The 17,420-nt window shown below is 48.4% G+C and overlaps 1 protein-coding gene across 7 annotated transcripts in view; it reads right to left on the reverse strand.

Moving 5' to 3' along the window:
• The window catches only part of LOC117008434 (DNA-binding protein RFX2-like), a 71,457-nt gene that overhangs the window by 34,190 nt on the left and 19,847 nt on the right, over positions 1–17,420 (reverse strand). The gene's annotated exons all lie outside the window — the stretch shown is intronic.

The raw sequence follows: 17,420 nt of genomic DNA on the forward strand, positions 1-17,420 counted from the left end.
TGCAAACAAAGCTCCATCCATTCCTGGAGTTCAGCTAAGATTTCACTGGGAAAGTGGAGTGGCCAGCTTGGGTTTATAACCAGAAACAATCAAGGGTGAAGAACACAAGAACAGCAATTCATCATCATTTCAGAACCCCTGAAGCAGCATCTCCACCCTCCCATCGCTGCCCCTGCCCCAAAATGCCATCCCCAGGCAGCCACAGCCTCACCCTGACGGTGCCCTGAGCATCCCTGGGTGCCAGCTCTCCCTGCTGGCACTGCCCCAGCCTGTGCCCATCCCTGGGGACACCGAGGGATGCTGAGACAGCACACAGGGACATTTGGAGGGTGTTTTTTTTGGGGTGGGGGAGCCTTTTTTCCTCAGTTTCTTGTGAAACTTCCTGCTTAATAAACTATTTTAGGAGAGTTTCTGCTGTCACTTCAAAATCAAAAGGTTAAAAACATCCAGATTTTGGGCCGTGTCATTTCTGCTTTCTTGGCCTCACTGCTGAGCCTCCAAACAACATTATGATGTCTTTTGTTTTATTTCCCTTCTCCTGACAGTATTTAAACTTTCCCCTCAACTTTGTGCAAGTTAAGAGGAAAAAGGAAAAATTAAACACTGAAGGACATTGGACCTGCTCATTTGTGTTCAAAAGAAATGCAAGGAGTTGTGAAGTTATAGAATTTATCTGCTTATTCCTTCAGGCACTGACAAAATCCCCTAAATATTAAAATTCTCCAAAACCCAGGTTTTTAAAGGGATTTTTCCCAATACTATCCATACTTCCATTAGCAAATTACAATTATTCTCCCAGCCTTCCCAAAACCCTAGAGCTTGCAAATCATTTTTCTCACATCAGGGAGAAAAAGTAGATACAGAACCCACACAGTCACGGCTACCAGATTAATCCAACAAGCCAGAAACGAGGGAAATTCAATCAATATTTATTCCTGTGTCCCCCAGGCCCCTCGAGCTGCACCCCCATCCCTGCAGCTCTGCTATAAAAAGGCAGCACCTGCCTCTCCCCATCACTGCTCTGCCTGGGTTTTAGCCAAAACCTCCACGTGAGAAGGTTCCAGTTGCAACAGCACTGTGGAACCAGGCAAATAATTCTCCCAGTAAATGAGGGGAACAGCTCCTTGCCTGCTCCAGCCCCAAATTATTTGCAATTAAATGCAAAACTGCTGGGTTTGGGATGCTCAGGTGGAGATGCTTGGGCAGAAGAGGGGAGCACTTTTACCACATCTGCTCCCCTAACTTTTCCAAAAGTGTTTATTGTGTGTCCCTTGTGCCCAGGGTTTGCACTTTCCAGGGTTTTCTGAGTGAGGTTACAGAAGACAGTAACCTCTCTTGAGTTGACAAAGTTATTTTAATTATCTATTAATGGTTCTGGCAGGGTCAGCTCTTGGCATTTTAAGTCTACAAAATGTTTCCTTTTAAGTGTAGCTATAACCAGAAAAGAACATTTAGAAAAGATGGAGTTGGACTTTGATGGTCCTTGTAGGTCCCTGCCAACCCAGAATATTCCATGTTCCATGATTCACACCACTCATCTTTGCTGATACATTTTGTCTTGGGCAGGGCAGAAGGTGAATTGTCTGCTGCCAAAACAAATCCCCAGGGTGATTTTCAGGTTTGTTCCACAAGGCAGCTCTGGCAGTGATGACAGCCACGCCAGACACAAAGGCTCCCAGGAAATCTGCAGATGGCACTTCCAGACAAGGCAGACAGACAGAGAAGTCCTGGACTGCCAAGCCACACGTACAGCACTTGTTATTATTTTATTTATCAGTGCAACATCCTGGAGAAGGAATAATTCACTTCTCATTAAAGCCATCCTGCGCTTCCTGAGAATTGGATTCAGATCTGTGTGTGCCATCTGCTCTGGTTAATTTGTGCTGATGAAAAGCTGACAGCACACACAGAATTCCTGCGCTCCCAGAAAGCAGCACAAGGTGCTGCAGAGCTCTGCTGATGCCCTGGCAGCACGGCTGGCACCTGGGCCAAGGCTCCAGAGGGTGGAGAAGAGGAAATGTGGCACCCAAAGCTCTGCTCTTTCTTCACATTATTTGTATTTATTGAGAACAGGTCGCATAAATCAGAGGTGGGACTTGGTTCTCATGGGGTGTTTCAGTCTTGTATTTCCATCATCCAGGGACACCCCCACCATTCCAGGTGCTCCAGGCCTGGTGTCCAGCCTGGCCTTGGACATTGCAGGGATGCAGTGGGAGCTCCTGTCTCAAACCCCTCAGCAGTTGCAGGGTCAGGAGCTCCCCTGGAGCCACATCTCTGAAGCAAACACCCCAGAAAGGACTCCCTGCTCTCCTCCCAGACACTGCTCATCTCTGACAGGAGAGGTGTTTCACTGTGCTCTGGATCATCCTCTGAGCAGAATCTCACTGGCTCAGAAGCCTCCTGCTTCCCACAGGGCTAAGGTTTGCTTTTTTCTCTTAGACCTGGCCTAAGACAGAGAGGTTTATCCACCTGCAGCTGTCTCACAGAAGGGACTGACAGGAGCCATTAGAAGGTGTCTCATGGCCTCTGACAGCCTGGCAGCGCCTGGCACTGGGAGTTTGCAAACTGAGAAGTTAATTAATAATCAGCAAAGCTGCTGTTGGGTCACAGAGAGGATCAACAGCATGCACAGGTGATATTGTCAGTTCCAGGCTCCTTACTGGGTGAAGTTGAGCAAAACAAGTCAGTTATTGTGGAGAAATGAGCAGATGGACCTGACCATGAAAAAGCAATAAAATCGTTGTGAGAATCCCAGAATGGTTTAGGTAGGAAGGGACCTTAAAGCTCATCTTGTTCCAATCCCTGGGCAGGGACACCTTCACTGTCCCAGGTTACTCCAAGCCCTGTCCAGCCTGGCCTTGGACATTCCAGGGATCCAGGGGCAGCCACAGCTGCTCTGGGCACCCTGTGCCAGGGCCTCACTGCCCTCACAGCCAGGAATTCCTTCTTAATTTCTAATTTCAATTTTCTAATTTCTAATCTAAATCTACCCTCCTTCACCTTAGCCATTCCCCTTGTCCTGTCACTGCACAGCTTTATAAAAAGTCCCTCTCCAGCTCTTTCATAGGCACCTTTTGGACACTAAAAAGCTGCTACAAGCTCTCCTTACAGGATTGATTCAACACATTGGCATTTCAGGGAGAGACAAGTTTAAAGCCCTGGTTGCTCAACGTGGCCAGTGATGTCACACGGGCCACCAGGGCCCTGGAAGGCATCACAGACATCTGGATTCCAGGTTGCATCATCACTGAATGAAGCAGGCAGATACTGAGGCTGCTGCCTCTGGAAACCTTCTGTTTACACACAGCTATCTCGGTATCCAAGCAAACAGCAGGGACAGGAAAGGAAATTCAGGAGAAAAAAAAAAAAAAGCCTTAATAACTTCTGGGTGCTATTTGTGGTCCTGCCACCAGCTCGCTCCGTGACCTTGAACAGGATGCTTCCCTTTCCCTGTGCTTCAATTTTCCCACTCCTAAAAAAGCCACAAATACTCCCCCTAGGCAAGGTGTTTTTCAAGCACTGCTCTCTGAGGGCTGTCAGAGCCTGAATGCCTTTCAGAAACACGAGGAGGAGCAGAGCAAGCCTCGAGGGCTGATAAAACTCGGCTTGTCACCGTTTCATTCATAAGGCACCATCGCCTCCATGTAAATGGCCTTGCCTTTGTTAATCCCTCCTGCCTAAAGCAGCTCCAAAACGCTGGGAAAACAGAGATAAGAGGAGCGTTTCAAAATATTTTCTGTGTTCAGATTTGCAGGGAGAGTTGGGGGAAAGGAGGAGGCAGCAAGGGGAGATCACAGGAGACTCCTTCAAGTGCTGAGGATGAGGATGAGCAGCATCCCCTGCACCCCAAAAGAGTCTGGGAATGGGGGGTGATGATGCTCTCTGTGCTGCACCCATGGGCTCTGCTCCCAGGACATGAATTTGTCCACAGAGTGCTGTACCAGAAGCTCCTGGGCACCTCCAACACAAATGTTTGGGAGCTGAACGTGGAGCCCTCACATGTGGAGGGAGTTCTGAGGCAGAGCAGGGCTCAGGGAAATGTTTGTTTTGTCTGTGTGTGGTGACCTGGTCCAGATCCCAACTCCAGATTAAAGGGGATTTACAGTAATTTCACGATTATAAGCTGCATGTCCGGGTGTCTGCAACTGTCTTTGGTTACAATAAAGAGTGATAAAAAGTATGTATTCTATCTCCATCTGCTGAGGGTGGGGGCAGTGATCCTGATCTCTGTGGGAGATATTCTGCTAATGGGCATCCATTGAAACCAGGCAGGGCAGTGTTCTTTATCTTTTCACAGCCCATCCTTCCTCCAGCGAGTCATTTTCTGCTCATGGCCATTGAGTCCCACTGTGGGACTGATAAAATTACTGCATCCCATTGGGAGTTGCTCCAGCCAGGGGGAAGAGCCCAACATTTCTTACCAAGATAAAACAGAGGTTTTGGGACACTAAGGGAGCCCCTTTCTCCACCGGACTCCAGAGGAAAACCGGATTTCTCCACATCACCACTGGAGCTCCGGAGGGAAACTGCACCTTGTACAGGAGCACTGCTCCAACTGAGCCACATCTGTCACTGCAGGAGGATGCAGCCACCATGGGATGGGACTGCTGCCAACACCCTGCCTGACGGGTGTCAGGTTGTGCTCTGACTGTGTCAGGGTTTGGAGTTTGTTTTTTTGTAGCACTGTATTTCTATTTTAATTTCCCTAGTAAAGAACTGTTATTCCTAATTCCCATATTTTTTCCTGAAAGCCCCTTGATTTCAAAATTATAATAATTTGGAGGGAGGGGGTTTACATTCTCCATTTTCAAAGAGAAGCTCCTGTCTTTCTCAGCAGACACCTGTCCTCCAAACTAAAACAGCAACTTTTCCTTCTTTGTCCATATATAAGCCTCACCTGATTATAAGCTGCACTTCCAGGTTTGAACCAAAATTTTAGTCAAAATGGTGCAGCTTATAATGGTGAAATTACTGTAGGTCCCTGCCTTCCTCAGGCCCAGGGTCACTCCTGCTGTAATTGTGCCCACAATATTTTTTGTTTTTATTCTACAGGTCACCACTGGACACAGACAGAGCTCCCTCTCCACCTTATTTGTACTTTTTAAAAGCAGGTCACATAAATCAGAGGTGACACTGGCACTGCCTTGGTTCTCCTGGGGTATTTAGGTCTTGTATTTACATGTCTTTATTTCTTTAAGGTGAAAATGTAAAACCTAGAAGCTACTCTACAGCAGCAGCCAACTCAGAAAATCATGGAATATGGAATGTTTTGGATGGGAAAGGCCCTTAAAGCTCATACAGTGCCACCCCTGCCATGGCAGGGACACCTTCACTGTCCCAGGCTGCTCCAACCTGGCCTTGGGCACTGCCAGGGATCCAGGGGCAGCCACAGCTGCTCTGGGCACCCTGTGCCAGCCCTGCCCACCCTCCCAGGCAGGAATTTCCTCTCCACAGAATCATACATTTCTATTAGTGCTGCTTTCAAAACATTAAAATTGTTGCTGTTCCAGTGAATCACTTGCTCATTTGAAGAAAAAAAACAGATCATGAACTATTTTATTTAATTTGCTTTTCAAAGCTTACTTGGTTGGTCATCCTTTGATCTTATTTAAACTTTTCAAATTCCTTTATTACATCCTTTTATTTCTGGTAGGACTTTTGAAATAGAATATAATGCTGGGATATAAATGAGGGAAAGGAAAATATCCTCAGTGAGTTTTTTGTTAGTTTTAAGAACAATCAATTATTTGACCTCTGGGATAAAGTTTTTTTATAGCTACTTATATTTAAGCTTCCCAGTAAACCTTGATGGGTGTTATTACCTCCATGGGTAAGAAATCCACTTCCCCTGTCCTTGCCATTCACAAATGGGCTTAACAACTTCTTCTCAAAGGGGATTTAAACGTGGGGCATAAAAATCCAACAGAAAAACGACTGCCTAGAGGTGCAGGAAATGTTAAATCAGATTTTTGATGTCTGAAGAATGTATTTATAGAATAAATTCAGTTGGAAAAGACCATTTCCAAAAAAAGACCTTTTCCAAAAAAGATCATCGAGTCCAACCACCATCACTGCCAAGTCCACCACCAAACTCCACAGCTTTTATTTCAAATTAAGACCTAAAGGTGGGAAGAGTTTATTTTTCCAGGTGAAGCTGCTCTGATGATGCTGGGCTTTTTATTTCTGGTGTTCTTCAAATGCCAACAGCCTTGGCTCTCCAGGCAAACCCAGGCATCCTGAATTTCTAATCCTCACCTGTGCAGGCTGTCAGACACTTCCTGTTGTGAGAATTGAAAATAAATCTGCAGCTAAAATCTTTGCAGACATGGGAGAGAGACAAACTCAGCTACAGCAAGATTTGTATTTATTGGACTTGATTTTAGAGGTCTTTTCCAACCTTAAAAATTCCATGGTAGAGCTAAAAGTGTTTCATGCACCAGAACTGCAGGAAACCTGGAGGTGGATGGGATTGCCAATGGCATTTTATACAGGAAATTTCACTTTCAATTAATACAGCAAATAACCTTTGTTCATCTTTAATATTATCAGGAATTAATGAGGTTTAGTGCAGCCAACAGCCTCAGCTGGCACAGTTTGTGCTCCACGTTTTCCTTTTGCTGAACGGATCTCAGGCTGACCAGGGGGTGAATTACCCAGGGAATCTCATCCAACCCCATTTCCACATGCAAGTCCATGATACAGTTATGAATGTTTAATAAAAATCTCCTGATATCTGTTATTTTACTGAAAAGAATGGGAAGGCTGCAGTATAACCAAAAAAATATTAAAAAAAAAATTAAACTATTTCTCATTCCCAAACACTGACCTGCAAGGATCAAAATTGAAATCCAGGTTTTTCCTTGTTTTTTGGTTGATTTTGTGCATCTTTTGGCATGCTTTGAAGGGGAGGCTTACATTTGAAAATAGTTATTTGGTCATTTGATTCAGGTTAGCTGGCTTGGAGCTTAGCTAAATGGGAAAACCAGAACAGCAATAAAGAAATGCAGGAGAAATAAAAATGCTTTTTAACCATCATGTTCTAGATGGGCTCTAAACGGTATTTTCCCCCCTAACTGCAGAAAAAGGAACCAGGGACTTTACATTTAATGGTTTCGCTACTGAGAATTCTCAACACTCTCAAAACAGACTGAAAATAATAAAAGTAATGCAAGGAATGGCTGATTTTGATTATTTTCTAGCAGATGCAAGTATCCATCTACTTCACCCACCACACTCTAGGCCACAGTTATTTTACTAAAGAAAACTTTCTTAAATATTTTCCATTTCATTCAACATTTCTGGCTCAGTCTCCATGCAATAACTTGCCCTGAAAAGGCATTGGTTGTGCTTGAAGCAGGGCACAGAAAGGAAGTGTTTCATTCTTTGGAAGGAGGAACTGGTTTATTTGATGTGAATGAAAATGGATCCAGTGACTTCTCCCTCCTCTGAGGCAAATATTTGTGTTAAACCCAGCCTGGCTCCTGCCTCACACACATCCTTCATCCCTGCTGCTCATGTCTCCAAAGGATGAGACCTCCAAGGAATAACAGAAATTCCAATCAGGAAAACACCAATTTAATTTTTTCCATCGCCCAAAAAAGCTGCCAAGGTGGAGGAGCACAGGAACAGGACACAGCTCCCAACCAACACCATGGGGTGCCCCCATCTCTGCATCCTCTTTGGAAAAACATGATTCCAGCTCCCTCAGATGGGAAAGCAAAAGAAACCCTTTGCTGTAGATGGCTGAGCCAAGGAGAGCCTGCTCTGCCCAGCATTCCCACTTAGGAATTCTCTTTTCCTCAGCCCACACAGGGATGCTGAGAGAGCACAGCTCCCACCTTGGCTGTGAGAGTGGGTGTAGCTCAAAGCATTTGGGAGTCTGCTTGTTCAGAACTCAATTCAATCCCTGTCCATGGTGTTTGTACAGCTGCCAGGGCTGACATTCCCATGGGCACAGCAATTCCTGGGATCTGAACTGCTCTGAAAGCCCTGCAAGATGAGCTGCAGCTCTGCCTTTGATAGGGAGCCAGGAAATCCCACAGAATCCTGGAATCGTTTGGTTGGAGGGACCTTAAAGCCCATCCTCACCAAAAATCCACCAGTGCTGTTCTCCAAGTGCAGAATATTCACATCCATGTTCCCAAACTGCGTTTCTAGGACATCTACAGCAGCCTTCTCTTTGCCTTTCCAGGGAGAATTGCCTGTCTCTAGATAGTTTCTATCTTCTATTTGGGGTCCTGTTTAGTCCTGGATTCTGTGCCAGTCACCAGCAGCTTTATGAACCTTAAATTCCCACAGAAAAATCCCCAGCTCCTTCCCCCTCCTTGCTGGAGCAGTGCAGTGCAGGGGAAGCAGTTGCTGGTGTCCCTGCACTGCTGAAATGAGCCCTGGACACAGTGATGGAGTGGCTGAAGAGCTGCTGGGAGTTTCATTTTGGGCCACCCTGTGTGACTGAGGAGTGGCTGAGAGCACAGAATGCTGGAATGGTTTGGGCTGGAAAGGTCCTTAAAACCCATCCAGTGTCACTCCCTGTCATGGCAGGGACACCTTCACTGTCCCAGGGGGCTCCAAGATCAGGGCTTGGGCACTTCCAGGGATCCAGGGGCAGCCACAGCTGCTCTGGGCACCCTGTGCCAGGGCCTGCCCACTCTCACAGGGAGCAATTCCTTTCCAACATCCCATCCAGCCCTGCCCACTGTCAGTCTGAAGCCATTCCCTGTGTCCTGTCCCTTCAGCTCCTCACAAAGAGCCCCTCTCCAGTTTCCTTGCCAGCCCCTGAGATCCTGGAAGGATATGGGAGCAGGCTAAGACCACACAGAGCCTTGGCTCATCCAAACCTTGACCTCAGCACCAGAACTCTCCATCCCACATTGAGGTGCCACTGAGCCACCCCACAGAGCCTGGCACAGGGCAGGACAGTGCCTGGCACACCCAGAGCAGCACCAGCCCTTGGGTACTGCCCCATGCCAAGGATGGAGCACCCCCCATGCTCACAGCCAGCCCCTCCTCACCCAGCAGGGCATGGGGAGAGCTTGGGGCCATCTCTGGCACCCAGGACATGTCCTTGTCCCCTCCCAGGCTGCTGGGAGCTGGCACCTGAGCCAGCTCACCCACAGTGTCCTGAACCATGTGTTGTGACCTTTCCCTTTCCCACAAGTGCTGTTAAGTGGAGGGGAATGGAAGAGGGAAGCAAACATGCCAAGGAACTTGAAAAGAAGCTTTCTGAAGAGACTACTCATTAGACTGCTTCAAAATTTTATAAACAAGAGAAGGCACCAGACTCTGCCACTGATTAGGTTAAATTAATTTAAAACAGAAGCAAACACTGCTTGTCTACGAGCTCCAGTTACCTGGAAACACAGATAAACCCAAAACACACTTTTCAAGGGCAGCAGGCACTATAGCTGGGGTTGGGGTTTTTTCCAGAAACCTGGTCCTCATGGAAAAATACAAATTTGGAAATGGCTTTTATTAGCAAGTTAATAATATACTGAAATACAAATATACACCGAGTCTTTAATTAGATTTCACAGAATTAAGTCAAGTAATATATATACACACACATAACTGTTGTGTAACAGCAGTTCACTAATCTCTGCTGTTTCTTTAGAAGTAACTTTGAAGACAGAAAAGTCAGGAATGGATCTGTGCTGGCCCTGTAATTTGGAGTCTCCTTAAGAGCCAGATGAAATTGAAGAGCAGAAGCTACAACAGTTTAGGATTTGCTGGCAAAATCCAAATCCCACGTGCAGGAATTTCAGACATGAACAGGGGCAAAGGATTGTTGGGAACATCCTTCCCATACAAAAACCTGTCCTGTTTTCTTTTGGGTTAATAACCTGAACACTCTCCCAGCATCAAAAGCCAGGATTGGATTCCTTCAGGTCTGAAAGTGTCCCTGTTCCTGCCCTGCTGTTCAACAGAGAATCCCAGAATATCCTGAGCTGGGAGGGACCCTCAGGGATCATCAGAGCAGCCCCTGGCCCTGCCCAGACCCCCCAGCAATCCCACCCTGAGCATCCCTGAGAGCGGTGTCCAAACGCTCCTGGAGCTCTGGCAGCCTTGGGGCCGGGACCATTCCCTGGGGAGCCTGGGCAGTGCCCAGCACCCTCGGGGGGAAGAACCTTTCCCTGAGCTCCATGCCAAGCCCTGACACAGCTCCAGCCCTTCCTGGGGGTCTCACAGACTCACCTGCACCACTCATTGCTGTTTATTGGTGAGAACAGGCCAAAAGATTCCAGATTTTCACTGCTGCACGACCCTGGCAACAAGTGGAAATCTTTATTTCTTTCCTAAAAACCACCTAAACCTTGACTACAGAAAGGTTTTGCTACAATGATGGCAAATGTTAGCTAAGAAACAACATCTGGGTATCTGCTGAGCCATGAGGATGCTTTCACATCTGGAAGGAGGAATTAAAAGTCACACTGCAGTGCTCTTCATGCTGTAACAAACACACTGGTGCTACCTGGTGAAAACAAGCACAATTCTGGGCTTGAATGAATTGTTTCCCATATTCTTATTATGTGCACTGCAGGGGTTTCCCAGGAATGTGATTCAATGGGGGAAATACAATTTCTGAGAACAGAAATATTCTGAAATAAAATGGTTTGGACTGGAAGGCCCTCAAAGCTCATCCAGTGCCACCCCTGCCATGGCAGGGACACCTTCCACTATCCCAGGCTGCTCCAAGTCCCAGTGTCCAGCCCAGCCTTGGACACTGCCAGGGATCCAGGGGCAGCCACAGCTGCTCTGGGCACCCTGTGCCAGGGCCTGCCCACCCTGCCAGGGAACAATTCCTGCCCAATATCCCATCCAGCCCTGCCCTCTGGCAGTGGAAGCCATTCCCTGTGTCCTGTCCCTCCAGGCCCTCGTGAGAAAACAGCATCTCCAGGAAAAATGTGGCACAAAAGCATTTCAAAGGTTCCTTTCCAGGACACATCTAAAAGTTTCCATCATCAGCCAGACCAGAATCTCTGGCTCCTTGTCCCCTGCAGTCTGTGGCTCAGGTGGTGCCTGCTCCCAGGACAATCCCAGCTACCTGGGTACAGCTAATCCTCCTCTGGCTGAATTGGGCTCATTTTGGAACAAGAAACTGCAAAACTTGGTGCTGCTTTTTATAGCTTGTCCTATGGCTTTTATAGCTTGTCTAACGTCAGAGAACTATGGAAAGTGTCACTTCTTTGAAATGAACTCCAAAAGATCAGTTTAACTCACACCTGTAGCTCACCAGCCCTCATTTTTTCCTTGCTTAGACCAGACAACCCTTCACTGGATTTAAGACCAAGCAGTCTTTGAGGACTTCAGTGTGAAGCAGGAGAATTGCTGCAGTATTGCATGGGGGTTGCTGCAGTATTGCATGGGGATTGCTGCAGTGTTCTATAGGGATTGCTGCAGTGTTCCATAGGGAATGGCTGCAGTGTTCCATGGGGATTGCTGCAGTGTTCCATGGGGATTGCTGCAGTGTTCCACGGGGATTGCTGCAGTGTTCCATGGGGATTGCTGCAGTGTTCTATAGGGATTGCTGCAGTGTTCCATAGGGAATGGCTGCAGTGTTCCATGGGGATTGCTGCAGTGTTCCATAGGGATTGCTGCAGTGTTCCATGGGGATCGCTGCAGTGTTCCATAGGGATTGCTGCAGTGTTCCATAGGGATTGCTGCAGTGTTCTATAGGGATTGCTGCAGTGTTCCATAGGGATTGCTGCAGTGTTCCATAGGGATTGCTGCAGTATTCCATGGGGATTGCTGCAGTGTTCCATATGGATTGCTGCAGTGCTCCATGGGGATTGCTGCAGTGTTCCATAGGGATTGCTGCAGTGTTCCATAGGGATTGCTGCAGTATTCCATGGGGATTGCTGCAGTGTTCCATGAGGATTGGCTGCAGTGTTGTATGGGGATTGCTGCAGTGTTCCATAGGGATTGCTGCAGTGTTGTATGGGGATTGCTGCAGTGTTCTATAGGGATGGCTGCAGTGTTCCATAGGGAATGGCTGCAGTGTTCCATAGGGATTGCTGCAGTGTTCTATAGGGATTGCTGCAGTGTTCCATAGGGAATGGCTGCAGTGTTCCATATGGATTGCTGCAGTGTTCCATAGGGATTGCTGCAGTATTCCATGGGGATTGCTGCAGTGTTCCATAGGGATTGCTGCAGTGTTCCATAGGGATTGCTGCAGTGTTCCATGGGGATTGCTGCAGTGTTCCATAGGGATTGCTGCAGTGTTCCATGGGGATTGCTGCAGTGTTCCATAGGGATTGCTGCAGTGTTCCATAGGGATTGCAGCAGTGTTCCATAGGGATTGCTGCAGTGTTCTATAGGGATTGGCTGCAGTGTTCCATAGGGATTGCAGCAGTGCTCCATGGGGATTGCTGCAGTGTTCCATGGGGATTGCTGCAGTGTTCCATAGGGATGGGGGGCAGCATTCCCTAGGGATGGGGTCAGCACAGCAGCTGTTCCCAGCCAGCACAGCAGGAGCTGCTGCCAGCACAGCCCAGGGTCTTGCTGTTTATTTACACAGCACCACTCACGAGTGTGGTGGTGCCTCACAAAGTGAAGCAGAAGAACAAACACAAACTGGGGCTCTTTGGAGAAGAGATGAATTTGCTCAGATTTTACAGCATCAGTGGGGTCAGGGCTGTGGGACGAACTGGGGGTTTATACTTTGGGTGGCAGAAGAGGAGGAGGAAAAGGACGAAGAAGGAAGAGGAGGAGGAGGAGGTTCCAGGTTGTCCCAGCTCAGCACAACACATGGAGCATTGCCCTGACCAGGAGCTGGTGTAACTGGGGAGCAACCACCACAAACAGCTGAGCTCTGCTCCTGCACTCCACAGAAAATGGAGTCAGGGAGAAGAGACCTGGAGAAGACTTTGGACAAGGGCCTGGAGGGACAGGACAAGGGGGAATGGCATCAAACTGACAGAGGGTAGGGATGGATGGGATATTGGGAAGGAATTGTTCCCTGGGAAGGAGGGGAGAGGTTGGGATGGAATTCCCAGAGCAGCTGTGGCTGTCCCTGGATCCCTGGAAGTGCCCAAGCCCTGGGCTTGGAGCCCCCTGGGACAGTGAAGGTGTCCCTGCCATGGCAGGGGGTGACACTGGATGGGTTTTAAGGACCTTTCCAGCCCAAACCATTCCAGGATTCTGTGCTCTCCAGCCACTCCTCAGTCACACAGGGTGGCCCAAAATGAAACTCCCAGCAGCTCTTCAGCCACTCCATCACTGTGTCCAGGGCTCATTTCAGCACTGCAGGGACACCAGCAACTGCTTCCCCTGCACTGCACTGCTCCAGTGAGGAGGGGGAAGGAGCTGGGGATTTTTCTGTGGGAATTTAAGGTTCATAAAGCTGCTGGTGACTGGCACAGAATCCAGGACTAAACAGGACTCCAAATAGAAGATAGAAACTATCTAGAGACAGGCAATTCTCCCTGGAAAGGCAAAGAGAAGGCTGCTGTAGATGTCCTAGAAATGCAGTTTGGGAACATGGATGAGAATATTCTGCACTTGGAGAACAGCACTGGCGGATTTTTGGTGAGGACAGCAGTAAGACAAACTGTCTCCTGCAGGAATGGGAGGAGATAAAGGCTTCCAACAGCTCCATAGTGCTCCAACTGCTCCCACTGCCCCAATGAAAGAGAACTGACTGCTACAGAACAGGAATTAACTGAGTGAGGTCGTTTATCCAGGCAATAAATCCCTGTGGGCACCATCTGTGGCCTGGAGAACGAGTGGGTGGCTCAGCTCACCCCAGTGACCTTTCTGTCTCTGTTCTGGCTGGACAGGGGTCCTGATGACCCCAAACCCCACCTCATCCCACCATGCCCTAGACCCCATCTCATCCCACCAAACCTCACTCACTCCATCCCACCATCCCCAAACCTCACTCCATCCCACCATCCCCAAACCTCATCTCATCTAACCATCCCTAAGCCTCATCCCCCAAACCCCACCTCACCCCACCCACCCCCAAACTCATCTCATCCCACCATGACCTAAACCTCATCTCATCCCACCAAACCCACTCATCCCACCATCCCCAAACCTCATCCCACCAAACCTCACCTCATCTCACCATCCCTAAACCTCATCTCCCCATTCCCAAACCTCATCCCACCAAACCCCACCTCATCCCACCATCCCCAAATCTCATTCCACCATTCCCAAACCTCATCCCAGCAAAGCCAAACCTCATCCCACCACCCCCACCAGGGGTTGGCTCAGCTCAGAGGCTCCTGACAGAAGATTTAAACCCTTTTGAACCATAAACTAGGACGGGGTGGTGGCGGGTGGGGAAATGTCTTCACTGCCCATTCCGAGACCCCTCTGAGGGATTTGGGGACCCTTCTGAGGGATTTTGGGGACACCTCTGGGGGGTTTTGGGGACACCTCTGGGGGGTTTTGGGAACTCCTCTGAGGGATTTTGGGGATCCCTCTGAGCGGTTTTAGGAACCCCTTTGAGGGATTTTGGGGACACCTCTGGAGGGTTTTGGGGACACCTCTGAGAGATTTTGGGGACCCCTCTGAGGTATTTTGGGGATCCCTCTGAGGGGTTTTGGGGACCCCTCTGGGGAGCTTTGGGGATGCCTCTGAGGGATTTTGGGGACACCTCTGAGGGGGTTTTAGAGGCCCCTCTGAGGGGTTTTGGGGACCTCTCTGAGGGATTTTGGGGACACCTCTGAGGGATTTTGGGGACCCCTCTGAGGGGTTTTGGGGACACCTCTGGGGAGTTTCAGGGACGCCTCTGAGGGGTTTTGGAGACATCTCTGAGGGATTTTGGGGACTCCTCTGAGGGATTTTGGGGACCCCCCTGAGGGGTTTTAGGGACCCCTCTGAGGGATTTTGGGGACTCCTCTGGGGAGTTTTATGGAGCAGCCAAAGCTCCCAAACCCCTGTGGTGAGTGAGGAAGAGGCTGGGGCAGGGAGGAAGGCGGGGATGGAGGGAGGATGCGGGGGGAGGATGCGGGGGGAGGATACAGGGGGAGGACGCGGGGGGAGGATGCGGGGGGAGGACGCGGGGGGAGGATGCGGGGGGAGGATGCGGGGGGAGGATGCGGGGGGAGGATGCGGGGGGAGGATGCGATGTTTGGGGAGCAACAGCGGTTGCCAGGGGTGACGCGGTCCCCTCCCGGTCCCCTCCCGTTGCCGGGAGACGCGGGCAGCGTTTCCCAAACCAAACATCCCCACAGCGCTCCCTCCTCACGGAATATGTCAGCGGGTATTTCGGGATTTTCAGGAGCCCTTCCAGGGGAAGGCAGGGCGGACAAATAACGCCTTTGCCATGGGAACTGCGAGGGGGGGCCCGCGGGCGCCGCCGCCGCTTTGTTTTGGTTCGGGTTTATTTTATTGAATTGTTATTTCAGAATAAACGGATTAGCGGGCTCGTCAAAGCAGATGCTCAGGAGGGAAATCTTTTTGTTCGGTTGGGGTTTTAAAAAAATGATATTGAAGAATTAAGCTTTTTTCGGAGCTGGGTGTAAACTACTCATGGTGTTTCTGCACCCCCAAACACACACAAGTTCTCTTTCAACTTATTTCTCTTTTTTCCCACCTATTTGTAGATCCCTCCAAACAGAATAGTTTGGATTGGAAGGACATAAAAGTCCATCCAGTGCCACCACCTCGAAGTTTTCCAGCAGAATTTCGATCTCTTTTAAGCAGGGTTTAACTTTCTTAAAGCAGGTTTGCTTTTCTTGTGGTGGCTGTGAATGGAGGAAAGGCAGCCTGGCTGGGAAATGAGCTTTTGGTGTGTGCTTTTGGAGTGTCCTCTGATTTGATAACAGGAGAAATTAATCAAAAGGATGTTTTGTTCTAGTGCCATGAACATGGAAAGCTAATTTAAATTCTCCACATCGATTTTTTTTTACATTAGAATTTGAGGCAATTAATCATAAGCAAAAATGTAGAGACACTCAGAGGATTTTAAGGGAGAGCTTGCTCTGGGGAAATAAAGAACAGAGAAAGGCTTTTGTTGGGCTGGTGGAAACATCATTGTCCTGGGTGCTGTGGTCTGATCCAACTCATAAAAGTTCTGCTGTGCTTGCTGATCAGCAGTGAGGCCACAGACTGCTGTCACAGGTTCCCAGACTCAACAGCAGCAGATCTGGGGCACGATTTGTCTCTCTGAGGCATCACTTCAGCTCACCTTGGCAGTGAGCAAGAGGAGCTCAGCGCTGGGGATTTCCAGCTGTGGGTGCTTTCAGAGCTTCCTTTGCTGTTCCTCCAGGTGTTTTGCCACTGATCACAGAATCACTAAGTTGGGAAAAGACCTCCAGGATAAAGCCCAGCTCTGATGGAATGCACAGTCCCCCAGGGCACTGCACAAGCTTGGACTGAGGCATTCACTCCTCATGTCATAAAAAGCTGAAATCACACATCCAGAGGATGAAAAATAAAAGTCACAATCCTGAGCATGTTTTAAATAAAATCTTCCAAAATTTTGGTTCTTTGTTTAAAGAATTTTTTTCCCCTCAGCTATTGCTGACCTAGCCCCCAAACTACTCCTTGGTCTTTCAGCATTCATCTCCCTCTCAGAGGAACTGCCCTGCACAAGAGTAAACCCAGAAATATTCTAAAGGAGGTAAATAATCTTTTACTGGAGATGTTCAGAGCAGCATTCAACAGAGAGCAGCTACTTACGGAAGACAGGCAAGAGCAACTTAAAAATGACAACTGGAAATTAAAAAGTCATGATTTGAAGACTCTCCCTGGCAAAGAGATAACACAGACAGCACCTGAAGCTCTCTGAGATCTGAGAGCATTTACTCTAATTAATGAAAAAGTCAATCAAACCAAGCTCATTCAACCCTTGCCCATCCCACCACTGCTCTAAGGTCAGCTTCAGCACACTGCAGCCTCCAAACTGTGAAAATGGTGAAAAGATGCTTTAGCACTGTGTGAAAATGCTGAAAAGATGCTTTAGCACTGGGACATTTGGCCAAGTGAAGGACTTCAAAAGCAGCAAAGGTGGATGTGACCAACCTCCTGCCAACTCCAAGCCCAGCCTGTAAAACCAGCCCAAAACCAGCCTAAAACCAGCCCAAAACCAGCCCAAACTCCCAGCCCAGACCCCCTTGCTCCTTACAGCAGAATTCCTGCAGGGATATCTCTGCTGGCACTGACCCAAGAGCCATCAGCTCCTCTCAGAGTATAAAAGAGACCAGCTGCCCTCAAAGACCCACGATATTTATTCCAAATTAAGTCCAAGATGCTTCTCACTTCATTCTTTTCTCCTAAGTGCCCTTTTCCCTGCTTTAATATGCTAAAAATTTCTGCTGGGATGAGGAAAACACATTAAAATTGAGAGTTCACACCTCTCAAGTGTGGATGGCAGCGGAGGTTTTAGGATTCCAGTTGCTGGAGTCCTGTAACTCCCACAAGTGCCTGACAAGGAAAAGGGTTTCCAGCTTTCCAACTTTCACTGAAAAAAA

This window comes from Catharus ustulatus, chromosome 29 (assembly GCF_009819885.2).
Source record: "Catharus ustulatus isolate bCatUst1 chromosome 29, bCatUst1.pri.v2, whole genome shotgun sequence".
NCBI classification, from domain to species: Eukaryota; Metazoa; Chordata; class Aves; order Passeriformes; family Turdidae; genus Catharus; species Catharus ustulatus.